Source organism: Suncus etruscus, chromosome 19 (assembly GCF_024139225.1).
Source record: "Suncus etruscus isolate mSunEtr1 chromosome 19, mSunEtr1.pri.cur, whole genome shotgun sequence".
NCBI lineage: Eukaryota > Metazoa > Chordata > Mammalia > Eulipotyphla > Soricidae > Suncus > Suncus etruscus.
Genome location: NC_064866.1, coordinates 24,006,170 through 24,019,303, shown reverse-complemented (window position 1 = coordinate 24,019,303; position 13,134 = coordinate 24,006,170). Strand labels below are relative to the sequence as shown.

The 13,134-nt window shown below is 33.7% G+C and overlaps 1 non-coding gene across 1 annotated transcript; it reads right to left on the bottom strand.

Annotated features, from left to right (window-relative positions):
* Window positions 1-11,925: 11,925 nt before the first annotated feature.
* Window positions 11,926-12,058, bottom strand: LOC125997806 (small nucleolar RNA SNORA51). The gene has a single exon (XR_007491823.1). It is a non-coding gene; the product is annotated as a small nucleolar RNA SNORA51 (small nucleolar RNA).
* Between the last annotated feature and the right edge of the window lie 1,076 nt (window positions 12,059-13,134).

Genomic DNA, 13,134 nt, shown 5'->3' with positions numbered 1-13,134 from the left:
TTTTGAATGCTTGTGAAGCAGTAGGATATTCACTGAATACTTAAAATGATTTATTGGGTTGGAGAGAGAATATAGATTGTAGAGAGTTTGCCTTGCACATAGTAAACCTGGCTAAGATTCCCCAGACCCTTATATGGTTCCCCAATTCTTCAAGGAGTATTACCTGAGTTCAAAGCTAGGACCATGCCCTGTGGACTTTTGCTTGCTACCAGACTCAGTTTTCTGAGAAGTTCCCTGGTCGAGGACATTTCCTGATATGTGACTGCTGGTAGCCATTTTTCACACTCCACAAGGCTAAATCACTGATAAATGCAGTGTTCCAGATTTTATACCCTCCCCTGACTATTTCTAAAGACTTAAAAGGGACATGTATATCTCCTTTGAATATTTCTTTAGATGTATTCCCTTAATAGGTATAACCCTTATTGAATATCATCTTATATAGCGACAATTTTCTTAGTTTCTTTGTGTGTGTGTGTGTGTGTGTGTGAGAGAGAGAGACAGAGAGAGAGAGACAGAGACAGACAGAGACAGAGACAGAGAGAGATACAGAGACAGAGAAAGAGAGGAGAGAGAGAAAGACAGAGAGACAGAGAGATCTTTTCAATAAGGAATTCTGGTAGGAAAGTCTCTCTGTTAAGAGTTCATGTTAAAACTGGGGCCAGAGAGATAGTATGGAGGTAAGGCGTTTTGCCTTTCATGCAGAAGGACAGTGGTTCGAATCCTAGCATCCCATATGGTCCCCCGTGCCTGCCAGGAGCGATTTCTGAGCGTGGAGACTGAAGTAACTCCTGAGTGCTGCCGGGTGTGACCCAAAAACCAAAACAAAACAAAACAAAAGTCAAACTACAGGGATTGGTGGACTTGTTCCCTCGGCCCCCATATGCGCCAGTAATATCTTGTGGCATTGTTCCCTTTTGGTCTAGGCATACTAAAATGAAAAAAATATTTCCTATGCAAACAAGTTCTTACCTAATAGGGATAGGAGCATAGATTTTGAAATGCAGCGGGGTCTTACACCCTGAACATTGGAATAATGACTTGTCTTAGGCTTTAGTAGAACAGGCATTGTCCATTCACCCATGAACCATGGATAGTATCTACAGAAATAGCCACGATTGTCTATAACTTCACCAGGAAGCAAACCTCTACCAAGGAAGACCATAACACTACCCTGGCACCGCGTTACTCCAAAGAAGTGTCTTTTAACACGCAGACGACTTAGCAACAGCAACAACATGTTTTCCAGGCAGGACTCGTGGCATTGTCCTCTAATGGTGAGGTGAAAACAGAGGATGCTCCACACCATCCTAAATTCAATGTAAGATATGCACAGAAACCAGGATCTTTAAGTATAGAAACTTGACACCAGCAACAGCGATTGTGTGAAAAAGTTTTACTGGGACCTCAGAGTTTAGATAGCCCATATGTCTAGAGCCCAGAGCCCAAAGTTGGCTTTATGTCAGAATACTTCAGGGGTAAGCTCTCCCTGTATTTAGGCCAAGGCTTTTCCTTTCTGTTTCTTCCACATTTTCCTGGGCCTATGCAAACAACAATTGCCATTCACACACCTTTATTTTACTATATTTCTTTAACTCTTATCTTTAAGCAAAAAAAGATCTTACTAAACATTATGCTTTTGCTTTAATGAATTCGTTAGTGATAAAATAATTATCACAAATATACTTGCTACTGAATTTTTTCTTCTTTCCTTTTTCTTTCATTTTTTTATTTTCTATTTTTTAACAACCTTGCTTTCTGTCATCTTGAAACAAATGTATTATGATCAGTTATGTCAACTACGTGATTCATTTTCTTTAAATAAATTTAAGAAATGCCTATACTCCCCAAAGCATTGTACTTGTTTAATGCAATTCCTTTTAAGATACCCATAAATTCTCCAAAAAACTGGATTGAATATTCCTGCAATTCATTTGGAACAATAAACAACTATGAAAAGCTAATGCAATCCTTAGAAAAAATAAGATGGGAGGCGTCACTGTTACCAACTTTAAATTGTATTACAAAGAAATAGTCATTAAAACAGCATGGTATTGGAGTAAAGACAGACCCTCAGATGAATAGAATAAACTTAAGAATTCAGAGACTGTTCCCCTGACAAATAATCAATTAATATTTTATAAAGGGCCACGAAATTCAAAATGGAGAAAGAAAAGCCTACTCAGCGAGTGGTATCTTGAAAACTGGTCAGCCAAATGCAAAAAAGCAAACTTGGACATCCATCTAACACCTCGCAAAAAAGGTCAAATACAAATGGACTAGGGAACTTGATAGCAGACCCAGACCCAGAACGTATATAGGAGAATTCCATGACATTGAGACTAAAGGCATCTTCAGGGATAAAACACCACTGTTTAAACAAGTGGAAGAAGAGATAAACAACTGGGACTATACTAAACTGAGAAGCTTCTTCACCTCAAAAAAATAGTGTCTAGGATACAAGACCACCCACAGAATGGGAGAAATTATTTACCCAATACCCATCAGATTAGGGGTTAATATCAGAGATATACAACATGACAGAAATTAACAAGTAAAAACATGTAAGCCTATCAAAAAATGAGAAGAAATGAACAGACACAATAGAAAGCACATGAAAAAATGCTCCACATCATTAATTATTAGGAAGATGCAAATTAAAACAACAATGAGATATCATCTCATGCCACAGAGACTGACACATTTCACAAAGAACAAGGACAATCAATGCTGGCAGGAATGTGGGAAGAAAAGAACTCTCATTCACTGCTAGTGAGAATGCCATCTAATCCAATCTTTATGGAAAACAATATGGAGATTTTTCCATATTGAGCTGGAAATTGAGCTCCCATATGATCCAGCTATACCAGTAATAGGGATTACCCTATGAGCACAAAAATACAAAAATACCCTCTGCATGCCTATGTCTATAGAAACTCTATTTACAATAGCCAGAAATTGGAAACAACCCAGATGCCTGAAAACTGATGATTGGCTCTACAAAACTAGGTACATATTCACAAGGAAATACTACACAGCTATTAAGAAAAATGAAGTCATGAAATTTTTCTATACATGGATAGATATGGAAATTATTATACTGAATGAAGTGAATCAGAGAGATAGATAGGCACAGAAAATTTTCACTTACCTGTAGGATTTAAGAAAAATAAATAAAAGACAGTATGTTAATAATACCCAGAGACAATAGGTGAGTGCAGGTAGAAAAACCACTACATGAAATACTATCATGATAATGGGAGTGAGATAAATAGAATGCCTGTTTTGAAGACTGGAAGGGGTGGTGAAGGAAGGAGATGGGAGGCATTGGTGGTAGGTATGTTGCACTGATGAAGTGACATGTTCTTGTTTCTGAATGAAACCAAATTACAAATATGGTTTTAATCTTGGTACCAAATAAATGTATTAATTTAAAAAAATTTAACGATGTGTAAAATAATGCTTTAAAATTTATTACTTTCCAAACACATCTTTTAAAAATATATTTAATCGAAATAACTGCAAGGCCCTAAGCCATATTAAGGATCTGTTTTTATTACAGTATCAGACATAATTAAAAAAATAAAAATTATTTTGTTTTATGAATGATAAAATTTTTTTCTTTTTTTATTTAACCAACTTTATTACATACATGATTTTGTTTGGGTTTTAGTCATGTAAAGAACACCACCCATCACCAATGCAACATTCCCATCACCAATGTCCCAAATCTCCCTCCTCCCCACCCAATCCCCGCCTGTACTCTAGACAGGCTTTCTATTTCCCTCGTACATTCTCATTATTAGGATAGTTCAAAATGTAGTTATTTCTCTAACTAAACTCATTCCTGTTTGCAGTGAGCTTCATGAGGTGAGCTGTAACTTCCAGCTCTTTTCTCTTTTGTGTCTGAAAATTATTATTGCAAGAATGACTTTCATTTTTCTTAAAACCCATACATGAGTGAGACTATTCTGTGTCTTTCTCTCTCTCTGTATTATTTTCAAAGGAATTTATAAAATTGATAATGAGCAATTTCAAGTCCTTTTCACAGAATTTAAAGGCAACCCATAATTTTAGTAAAATAACTTCTATCTGTAAGTTGATACAGTTGTTCCTTTAAGTAAGTTATATTTTTGAAAGAGTTCTGTAAGCATTTGGAAGAACACCTAGAAAAAGAAGGCTTATTATATACTGAATGATTTTTTACAATGGAAGGTTTATAAATTTTCACTAGAGGAAAAAAATATTGCCTTAATATCTATACAGACAGTGCTAGAGAAATAATGAAAATGAATTTGTGGCAAATATAAAGCTGATGACAATAAACTTAATAATTTTATTCATTGCATTATTCATTAGGAGGTACTTATATCCAACAAAGCATCAACAAAGTTGGATGTGTTTTGAGATGTAAAGCAATATCATAAATTTTATTAACAGTTGTTTTCCCAGTCATTTGTTTTTGCTTGGCAAAAACATGGATACTAATTACAAAAGCTTATTACTACATACAGAGGATACAGTTTAAAAATGTATAATTGATATTGAAAGATGAAGTTGATATGAAAGCTGAAGTTAGCCCAGTGGCACTGAGAGGTTACTCCTGGCTCTGAGCTCAGAAATTGTTCCTGGCAGGCACAGGGGACCATATGGAATAGTATCGCAGGGACTAAACCTGGATCCTTTCTGGATCAGCCAAGTGCAAGTGCAAGTGAAATGCCCTATCCACCGGGCTTTTGTTCTGGCCCATAAATTTTTGATAAGGTATGCAATATTAATTTTTGTAATAATATGACTTTAAAATTGTGATTTACTAGCTATTTTTAGATAAATACAATGGTTTATACACTTGCTTCAAGGTAACATATAACATATTTATGTTAAAATATAAAATTTTACAGTATAAGTCAACATATGGAAAGATATGGTCCTTAAGATATACCCTAGGAAAACAAAATACAATTCAAAAATCCCTTCCTCACACCAATATACATTGCAGCACTATTTACAAAAGCCAGACTCTTGAAACAACCAAGATGCCCTTCAAGAGATGAATGGCTGAAGAAACTATGGTACATATACACAATGGAAAATTATGCAGCCATCAGGAGATATGATGTAATGAAATTTTCCTATACATGGATCTAAATGAAATCTACTATGCTGAGTGAAAAAAGTCAGAGGGAGAGAGATAGACACAGAATAGTATCACTCATCTATGGGTTTTAAGAAAAATAAAAGACATTTTTGCATTAATTTTCAGAAACAAATGAAATGTGAGCTGGAAGATGTAGCTCATGACATGAAGCTCATCACAAAGAGTGGTGAGTGCAGTTAAGGAAATAACTACACTGGCAACTAACATAACAATGTAAATAAATGAGGGAAGTAGAAAGCTTGTCTCAAATACAGGTGGGGGGTGGTATGGAGGTGGGAGTTTTTGGGGCATTAGTGATGGGAATGCCGCACTGATGAAGGGGGTGTTCTTTATATGACTGAAACCCAACTACAATCATGTTTGTAATCAAATTGTATAAATAAAAACATTTAAGAAATAAACAGCTACAGCTGATTATCTAATTGAAAACTACCTTCTCATACATTTAACTGTAAGAGTTATGATTATTTATCTGTCATGAAAGTTTTAGTAATGATTTAACTGCAATTTCAGTTCTGAAAAATTAAATTGGGTTATTAAATTATAATCAGATGAAAATCATTTAAAAATAAGTCATTTAAAATTTGAAAGACTTTTTTAGTTTGTCAGATAATAGGTATCAAACAAGCTGTGCAAAACTTTGTTTCATAAAAATATGTATATTATTTTCCTTATTTGTGAATGATATTTATTTGTAATAAATTATAATCATATATTTCAAAACTTTCTACCACATAGTTTGTATATATATATATGTGTGTATGTACATATATATAGAGAGAGAGTGAGAGAGAGCGCACTTCATCCCTAGAAACCTGGATACACATTTTTTTCCAATGCACATGGTCAATTTTCAGGATAGACCACAGCTGTCCCATAAAACATACCTCCATAAAATCAAGAGCTTAGAAATCAATCAGACTACCCCAATTGAACACAAGGCAGTGAAATTAGAAGTGAACTACAAAGGGGCACAGAAGAAAATCTCTAACACCTGAAAATGAACTAACTTACTACTGAACAGCCACTGGGACCCACTGGGAAAGAGAGGAAATCAAAACATTCCTAAAAATAAATGACAATGAAGACTCAATTTATCAGAATTTATGGGACACAGCAAAAGTGGTATGGAGAGGAAACTTTATAGCATTGCAAACATACATCAGGAAGGAAGAAGGGACCTACATAAATAGCTTAAAGACACAGCTATTAAAATTAGAAAATTATCAACAAAAGGAATGAAAAATAGGTAGGCAGAAGAAAATAACAAAGCTTAGAGCAGATATCAATAAAGTGGAAAGTCAAAACTCAATCTGAAAGATTAACAAAAGCAAAAGTTGGTTCTTTGAAAAAGCAAGATTAATAAACTATAGGCAAAACTCACAGAGAGAGAAAGAAACTTGATAAACTGGGTTAGAAATGAAAAGTGGAGATCACTACAGATATTGTAGAAATTTGAAAGATAATCAGAGACTACTTTGATAAACTCTATGCTACGAAACATGAGAACTTGGAAGAAATGAATAAATTCTTAGACTCTGATAACCTTCCATGATTAAATCAGGATGATGTAGCATATCAAAACAGCCTCATAATTATTGATGAAATTAAAATGATAATCAAAAGTCTTCCCAAAAACAAAGGCCAGGCCTTTGATGTATTTGATGGTTTCAAATACTACCAATAATTTTCAGGCTCTTTTATGAAGCTCAATAGATAGGAACAGTTCAAATAGTTTTTATGAAGCTAACATTACCATGAAAACAAAACTGGACAGACATGCAGCCAGGAAAGATTATTACAGACCAATATCCCTGAACACAAAGATGCATATATCCTCAACAAAATTCTGGCAAATAGAATCCAGTGCCGCATTAAGAAACTTATTCACCACTTCCAAGTAATGAATGCCCCCACTTTCATCCCAGGAATGCAAATGGGGTTTAACATCCATAAATCAATAAACACAATACACAATATCAACAAAAATAAGAATAAAAATCATATTAGTAGATGCAGAGAATATATTCAATAAGATACAACACCAATTCTTAAAAAAAGCTCTCATCAAGATAGGAACAAAATGAACTTTTTTCAATATAGTCAAGACCACCTACTACAAGCCTATGGCAAATATTATTCTCAATGGAGATAAGATAAATGCCTTTCCTCTGAAATCTGGTAATAACAAGGGTGCCCTCTCTCATCATTCCTATTCAACATAATACTGGAATTACTTACCATAGCAATTAGGCAAGAAAAAAAGTATATCAAGAATATTCAGATAGGAAAGGAAGAAGTTAAGCTCTCACTCTTTGCAGATAAAGTGATACTATATTAAGAAAAACCTAAAGACGCTACCAAAAAGCTTCTATAAATAATAGGTTCATATAGCAAAGTGGCAAGCTAAAAAATTAAGATGCAAAAATCAAAGGCTTCCTTATAAACCAGCAATGATAGAAAAGAAATGGACATTAAAAATCAAACTCATTAACATTAGAGTCACACAAACCCAAATGTTTTGAAGTCAACTTAACTAGATCCTTCTTGGTGAACGACCTATACAAAGAAACTACAAAACCCTGCTTTAAGAAATAAGAGAGGACACAGGAAATGGAGACACATACCTTTCGCAGGGACTGGAAAGATTAACATCATTAAAATGGCAATACTCCCCAAAGCATTCTGAAGATTAAATGCAATCCCTCTAAGGATACCCATGCCTGAAATTCATTTGGAATGATAAACACCCACAAATAGCTAAAGCAATCCTTGGGAAAAGGAATACTAGAGACATTATGTTACCAAATTTTAAATTGTATTACAAATCAATAATTAATAAGACAGCCTGGTATTGGAATAAAGACACAGACACAAATTAGTGGAATAGATTTGAGTATTCAGCGAATGTCCACCACATACAATCAATTAATTTTTGATGAAGGGGCAAGAAATCTAAAATTGAGCAAGGAAAGCATCATCAAGTGGTGTTGTTGGCAAAACTGGTTAGTCACTTGCAAAAAAGTGAACTCAGACCCCCATCTAACACCACGCACAAAGGTCAAATCCACATGGATTAAAGTCTTTGATATTAGGACTGAACTCATAAGTATATAGAACAACACATAGATATAACATTCCATGACACTGAGATTAAAGGCATATTTCAAACAAATGGAAGTAAGTAGAGATAAACAGATGGGAATATATTAAGCTGAGAATCTTCTGCATCTCAAAGGAAATAGTGCCTAGGATACAAATGTCACCCATATAATGTGAGAAATTATTCATCAACTAACCATAAGATAAGGACTAATATGAAAAATATGCAAGGAACTGACTTAAATTAATAAGAAAAATATATTTACCCCATAAAAATGGAAGAAGAAATGAACAAACACTTTTTCAAAAAAGAAATACAAATGGCTTAAAGACACATGAAAAAATGCTCCACATCACTAATCATAAGGGAGATGTAAATCAAAACCACTATGAGGTGGTACCATATCACACCACAAAGACTGGCATACATCACAAAATCAGGAACAGTCAGTGCTGGCCAGGATGTGGAGAGAAAGGAACTCTTAGTCACTGCTTGTGGGAATACCGTCTAGTCCAGCCTTTATGGAAAACAATATGCAGATTCCTTAAAAAACTGGAAACTGAGCTCCCATATGATCCCACTATATAACTTCGAGGAATGTACCCTCAGAACACAAAAGTACAATTCAAAAATCCCTTCCTCACAGTTATATTCATTGCAGTGCTAGTTACAATAGCCAGACTGGAAAGAACCAAGATGCTATTCAACAAATGAAACTGTGGTACATATACACAATTGAATATTATGTAGCCATCGGGAGAATTGAAGTCTTGAAATTTTCCTATACATGGATTTATATGGAATCCATTATGCTGAAAGTCAGAGGAAGAGATATAGACAAAAAATACTCTCATCTATGGGTGTTAAGAAAAATTAAATACATTATTGTATTAATTCCAGAGACAATAGAGATGAGGGATGTAATGACTGGCTCATGATATGAAGCTCACCATAAAGTATGTTGAGTGCTATTAGGCAAATACTACACTAACAACTATCATGACAATGGTAATGAGTAAGAGAAGTAGAATGTCTGTCTTGAATACGGGCAGGGATAGGAGAGGTGGGAAGGGTGGCATTGGTGATACGAATGTTGCACTGGTGAAGGGGGTTATTCTACTTATGACTGAAACCCAACTACAATCATGCTTGTAATCATTGTGCTTAAAAAAAGATTTTATAAAAAAAATAGTTCACATTTTTGAATATTAATGCATCTCCAAAGAAATCACTTATACAATAATTAGAAGGTTTAGTAAGCTCTTGTTAGCTGTACATTCTGTTAAAGTGGTGTGCTTCTAGGGATGACAGCATCAAATGAAGTTGTCCAAAGATTCAGAACACTAATACTGACACTGACTTTTATCATGCACTCAGCTGTAGAATATGATTTTAGTGTTACATCTAAAATCTTGCTGTCTAATCCAAAATAAAATAGATTTTCTATTATGTTTTCTTATAGACTGTTTATTAATTTATTATATAGAGAACATATAACATATATTCTCATTATTAATCAAAATAGGCATATTTTGATGCACCATATTTTTAAATTTACTTAATTTTTTGTTCTCCAGTCCCATCAGCTATGTGCAACAGAGATTCTTCATTCAAGTAATTCACTATTATACTGACTATTACATTTTGTTTTTAAATTGTTGCATCCTTATTTTTGATAATGGCTTCTTAATCACTGATACTGTGAGTGACTTTTAGTACTTTTCTGTGTTTGACTTTCATAATATTTAAGTTATGTGGGTTTTTTTTTTGCTTTGTTAATTTTTTTCTCTTTCGGGACATTGAAGTTTTCATTAAAAATGTTTTTAGTTATATATTTTTTGTTTATAGCCATACCCAGTGCTCAGGGATTACTTCTGGCTCTGCTCTCTCTCAGAAATTCCTTCTAGAAGGCTCTAGAGACCGATGATATGGGATGCCAGAGATCGAATTCTGGTCGCCACATGCAAGGCAAATGTTCTATCCACTGTTGTCACTCAGGCCCATTAAAATGTTTTATAAGCATTATTTTAAAATGTAACTTAAATAAATATAACAGAATTAAGTGAGTCTTAACAAAGACTTATCTTTTTCTGCAATGGCATTCCAAAATTAACAATTAAGGACTATAACTCTCTCTTGAGGCCTCACTCTAAACAGATTGTAACTCTGTTTTCAATCTTTCTTTTTGTTTTAGAATATAAAAAGTTTATTGGAAAGTATATGAAAAAGGTAAATAAACTCCCCAAGTGGGGAAGAACTTAGCATAGAACTAAGTTGTGTCTCTTTCTTCTTGTGAACTAAAGGCAGCTGGTCTGGCTAGAGAGACAGTACAAGAAAAGTACTTACTATGCACTTAGCCTATTTGCGTAGAATACCTGGCATCCCAAATGGTCCCCTGGAATCACCAGGAAGAATTCCTGAGAGAATAACCAGGAGTAATCCTTGAGTATTGGCAACTATGTCCTCCTACTCCCAAAATTCTATAGATGTAGATAGAGCAATCATATTTCAGCAAGAGATTACTGAAGGGCAAATCTACAAGTTACTTCAATTTCTTTTGATAAGTATACTAAAGTTTTTCTTAGATCTCCACCCAAAATGTGTTGTCTTGCTGATCACATTTGTCTGAATGGCCAACTCTAACTACAAGAATTAAAAAAAAAAACTTGGACTCAGTGTTATCCTCCAGTACAATATGGCTTTTTGAGATAAGGAAAAAAACATAGAATAATTATTAGTAAAGTGTCCTATAACATGTTTCTTTGTCAGTCATGATTGTTGAAAATAATGTTCTAATTTGCTTTTGCTTCTATATATTTATAAAATATATAAATGTAACATATATTTCTGTTTTCATATAGAAGTATAATTTTACTTTTCTCTTTTATGAATTGTTTTATAATTGTATTCAGAAAGGTCTTCCACAACAATAAACTTGCCTAATTTTCATTTGATTTTATCATTTGCTTTCTTATTAAAATGATACAATCAGTACTTAGATTTTGACATCATTATGCTAACAAAATTATGTTCAATTATACTAAACATGAAGAATCGATGAATCTGTAATTTCTGTAATAGCTACCACAACTATATTCATAATATAAACTCATATTAAATTTTCTGGTATTTTCAATTATGTTTTGCACTTCATATATATACTACATATCACATATAGGCTGCTCCTCGATATTGTATATAATATGTGTGACTCTTAGTGTTTTTATTTTCAAATGTAAAAGTAGCCTCTTCCTCCCTTTTTTCTTTCTTTTTTCTTAATTTTTTTCATTTTTTATTTCAATATATAATTTTGTTGGACCATATATATTTTTTTAATTTCACTTGTTTGGGTTCTACTTGCTATAAAATGCGAGAAGAAAAAGTCTTGCTTTGGATAAAATTTCAGGGAAAATCCAGGGCACAGAGTTTGTATAGCCATAAAAGACTTTGGGGATCGATAAAGCAAATGTATGGATCCAGTAATTGCTCCCATGAAAGGTGCTTCAAGGACGGAGAAACAAGTAACTTTTAGGAATTCTAAACTTGTATTTCTTAGACCTTCCAAATTTCCCCAATACTAACTTTGAATAGGCCAAAAAAAAAAAAAAAAAAGCACCAAATTTCAACACTCCTGCCCCTTTCACCTATTTTTTTTTTTTTAAATTTTTGTCCCCCAATTCACAATACATACCCGGCAAGGGGCCTGTGTTGAGGTGTATATGGGGTGCCTTTACTGTACCTTCTCATTCTATACAGCCAGTATAAAGAACACAGCCTGTGGTAAGAATTGGGAGGCCTTATCTTATCTTTTATTTACTTTTATTTTATTTTTTTTCTTCAGGGCAAACTAAAGTTGTTTTTTTGTTTGTTTTTTTTTTAAAGTAAGAATTTATTTAAAGGACAAAATTGATTAACATAATGAGGTAAACTAATATAACATAATATAGTGACATAACATAACATATAATATAATTGATATAATAATAATACATGTAAGTCAAAGAAAGTTTCTGATTAAAAACACAATTTTTTTTCATAATGGCTTACATATCTTTCACTGTAGTATTTTGGGTACATATTCACATTGAATCAGGGGAATACCCATCACCTAATATGTCCTCTTCCCAATCAAAAATCAAATATGCTGAAAATAGGCAGAGTCCTGTCTAGAGGCTTCTAGCCTCAGTTTGAGAGAGGATGTAAAAAAAGTAATTAAAATACCACAACAATACAAAAAAAAATATCGAATTAAATAACCGATAAGCACTACAGCAATAAAGACAGGCACCACACAATAGTCTCGGTTCTGAAATCAAATCATGCTCAAGTGCAAAAAGAAAGAAAAAGACAAAACAAAATAAAATAAAATAATATTGGAGACATCAACCGTAATCTCCACACCAAAATAAAGACGTCAAAAAAATAGATCAATCGATAACTAAACGTGGGAAAATGATTGTTTTGTGCTTTTTTTTTTTCTCCTTTTCTTTATCCCCCTGCATAGGCACAGAAACTATTGGGGTTATTGTAGAGGGAATTCCCTTGATCTAGGAGATACAGGGTTACTCCACCCCTGAAGTATACTGTCATGGGATTAACTCTAGGCTCCTTGCATGATCATTTATTCTCCTCTTGCTGCTTTCGTGGTGTGTGGAAGACACCTATATAAGACCACAAAGGTAAGGATCATTAGAAGTACCCTTTCAGATCACTATGCAACAGAGCTTATAATTAATGTCAAGAAGAAGCAATGGAAGAAAACTAATACCTGGAGATTGAACAACATACTGCTTAACAACAGCTGGATCAAAGAACAACTCAAGGAGGAAATAAAAAGATTCCTTGAGACGAATGACAATGAAGAGACAACATG